Genomic DNA, 3,734 nt, shown 5'->3' with positions numbered 1-3,734 from the left:
GGGAAAGTTCTAAAACATATGACCAACTTCCCAATTCTATTTTATAAACTTCATCTTTTTCAAATCATAGATTGATGATTATCAAAAAAACACAAATAAACCCATTATTTTTCCAATGTCTGCTACATCTGCCAACAATGTTTAAGTTGGACTCTGACAAACACACATACACAACACACATACACATGCACATATACATATATACATTACTCCCATAATAAAATATTGGAGTGTTTTATCAAAGAAAGATAGGACATGAGAGATATTGACTTTTGTGTAGGAAGCCTACTATATGAAAAATATCCAACAGGTAGTTTGAAGAGCAGTTGAATCTGATTGAGAATTTTTTTCAATTAGCCCGTAGAGAGTAAGGGCAGACATATGAGCTTTGCTATTCTTGCCAAATCATGAGTCTGCAGGGCTACTAATGTCAAATGATGTCGCTATAAATTGAACAGTGGCATCACCAACTCACCAATTTGTGTATACCTGTGAGTCTATATCCACCTCAAAGAAATAAATTTTAGTTTGCATAAAAATACCTAGGGGATAGCAGTATGCATTAGTTAATTCTCACACTGTTATAAGGACATATCAGAGACTGGATAATTTACAAAGGAAAGAGGTTCATAGTTACACATTGCGGGGCTGGGGGTCCTCACAGTCAAGGCAGAGGGCAAAGGAGGAGCAAAGACCCATCTTATATAGTGGCAGCCAAGAGAGTTTGTACAAGGGAACTCCCATTTATAAAACCATTAGATCCCATGAGACTTATTCACTACCATGAGAACAGTATGGGGAAAGTTCCCCCATGATTCAATTACCTCCACCTGGCCCCACCCTTGACACCTAGGGATTATTACAATTCAAGGTAAGATTTGGGTGGGTCACAACCAAGCCACATCACAGTTGAATAAGCAGTTTTTTGTTGTTGCTGTTTGCTTGTTTTATATGAGGTTTAATTAATCTTTCCCTTGTCTTCAAACAAAAGCTTCCTTAAGTTTTCTATTGGCAATCTGTGATTTTGGAAATATATTGTGTTATTGAAGATGTGAAGAATGACATAAAAAGAAATGAATCTGTCCTCAAGATTTCTGAATGACTAAAGGAGATAATGCATAAAATTATCCAACACAATCTGGGTTACCATTGCCAATTTCTGAGGTTCACATTCAAAGTTTAAAGAATATGGTCATATTTACATCTTATGAATTCCAGACTTAAGAAAACACTCACTGTGTTGCCAAGGATCCACATTTCCCAGCTCCTTTGTTTTCGCCTGTGCTTTGTAGTAATAATCAGCAATATTCTTTGTCCCTGCCAAAAATTTTCACCTATCAAAACCTGTGCATTACTTTAAAGCTATCTCAAATTAATATGCTATTACCCACCTAGCTTATAGTAGATTCCTTCCGCTGGGCTCTCAGAGTACCCAGTGCAATTTCTTTCTATTGTAATCATCTCATTTTGTGTGTTTGTTTCCCTTACTAGATTGTAACTTGGAGGTAGAAAGTCATGTTTGCACTTAAATATCTAATCAAATATTTATGGAATACTTTTGAACAAAAATACATCATTCCAAATTCTGTGGTCTATAAAAAAAGAGAAATTTTCCCTAATGATTATTTACCTGCTTTTATACTCCTTTCTCCTTTCACAGGATAAGAATAAGCTGTCGGGTGCTGACGAGTTGATGGGTGCAGCACACCAACATGGCACAAGTATACATATGTAACAAACCTGCACGTTATGCACATGTACCCTAAAACTTAAAGTATAATAATAATAATAATAATAATAATAGAAGAATAAGCTTTTATTGGTACTTTAAACATTGGTCCCTGCTACTTGATAAGCTAAAGCATTAAAATCCTTTTTAAAGAAGCCATCTTCATGGCTCTTGAAAGACATCTGCTATGACTATTTTTTTCCAGAATTAAACTCTTAACTTTCTCTCATATTGTGTTTTATTTCTGCATTGAGAAGGCAGAATGTCAACCAAACCATTTCTCCCTCACGGTAAGTGTTATGAGTCAAACAGCGAGACAGATAAAGCTCAAAATATTTGCAAAAACTAACTCTCGCCAACCATCAAGAGCCTCCTGATCTGACACCCTACAGAAAAGTGGTTGAGAAGGGGCTGGGCACTGTGGCTCACTCCTGTAATCCCAGCACTTTGGGAGGCAGAGGCGGGCGGATCACGAGGTCAGGAGGTTGAGACAATCCTGGCTAACGCAGTGAAACCCCGTCCCTACTAAAATACAAAAAATTAGCCAGGCATGGTGGTGGGGGCCTGCAGTCCTAGCTACTCGGAAGGCTGAGGCAGGAGAATGGCGTGAACCCGGGAGGCGGAGGTTGCAGTTAGCCAAGATCTTGCCACTGCACTCCAGCCTGGGCGAGAGAGCGAAACTCCGTCTCAAAAAAAAAAAAAAAAGAAAGAAAGAAAAGTGGTTGAGAAGGATAGAATTTAATTTCACTGAACATTCAAGCACAAAATAATTTGATTTTAGATATTAAAATTGTTTACCTTTTATATTTATTAATATACTATTAAAGTGCAAGGAAATTTAATCATAGAACTTTAATATATTACCAGAAAATTTACAGTGGGTAAGACTTTAACTTCAAAGTGGGGCATCTTATAGTTAAAATTCTATTATTGAAATATAGTTGGTCTCAGCTGGCCCACCCGAGACCCCCTGAGCACCAACCCTAGTCCCCCGCGCGGCCCCTTATTCGCTCCAACAAGATGAAAGAAACAATCATGAACCAGGAAAAACTCGCCAAACTGCAGGCACAAGTGCGCATGGGTGGGAAAGGAACTGCTCGCAGAAAGAAGGTGGTGCATAGAACAGCTACAGCAGATGATAAAAAACTTCAGTTCTCCTTAAAGAAGTTAGGGGTAAACAATATCTCCAGTATTGAAGAGGTGAATATGTTTACAAACCAAGGAACAGTGATCCACTTTAACAACCCTAAAGTTCAGGCATCTCCGGCAGCGAACACTTTCACCATTACACGCCATGCTGAGACGAAGCAGCTGACAGAAATGCTACCCAGCATTTTAAACCAGCTTGGCACAGATAATCTGACTAGTTTAAGGAGACTGGCCGAAGATCTGCCCAAACAATCTGTGGATGGAAAAGCACCACTTGCTACTGGAGAGGATGATGATGATGAAGTTCCAGATCTTGTGGAGAATTTTGATGAGGCTTCCAAGAATGAGGCAAACTGAATGAGTCAACTTCTGAAGATAAAACTTGAAGAAGTTACTGGGAGTTGCTATTTTATATTATGACCACTTTTTAAGAAATTTTTGTTTATGGATCTGATAAAATCTAGATCTCTAATATTTTTAAGCCCAAGCCCCTTGGACACTGCAGCTCTTTTCAGTTTTTGCTTATACACAATTCATTCTTTGCAGCTAATTAAGCCGAAGAAGCCTGGGAATCAGGTTTGAAACAAAGGTTAATAAAGTTCTTTGCCTAGTATACAGGTTTTTTTTTTTAAATTTTATTGACACCGATCTGTACACAGTAAAAAAAAATTGCTTATAGAAAGCTAATCACGGTAAGTAATATGGCTGATAACCTTTGGGATTTGATTAAAGATTTAAAATCACACACACACACACACAAAAAGAAATATAGTTGGTATATTATAAGATCTCATTGCAAAACCTCTGATGGGCTATAATGGCCCAGAAAATAACTTAAAAACTGATTTTAAGAGTA

At 37.7% G+C, this 3,734-nt stretch overlaps 1 pseudogene across 1 annotated transcript; it reads left to right on the top strand.

Annotated features, from left to right (window-relative positions):
- The first annotated feature begins 2,749 nt into the window (after positions 1 to 2,749).
- On the top strand, positions 2,750 to 3,491 carry LOC105516799 (annotated as a pseudogene). Its single transcript, XR_001002544.1, has one exon. The product of XR_001002544.1 is annotated as a transcription factor BTF3 pseudogene (transcript).
- Positions 3,492 to 3,734: the final 243 nt, after the last annotated feature.

This window comes from Colobus angolensis, unplaced genomic scaffold (genome assembly GCF_000951035.1).
Source record: "Colobus angolensis palliatus isolate OR3802 unplaced genomic scaffold, Cang.pa_1.0 Scaffold29, whole genome shotgun sequence".
Lineage (NCBI taxonomy): Eukaryota > Metazoa > Chordata > Mammalia > Primates > Cercopithecidae > Colobus > Colobus angolensis.
The sequence above is the reverse complement of the archived record's forward strand: the minus strand, read 5'-3'. Positions and strand labels throughout refer to the sequence as shown.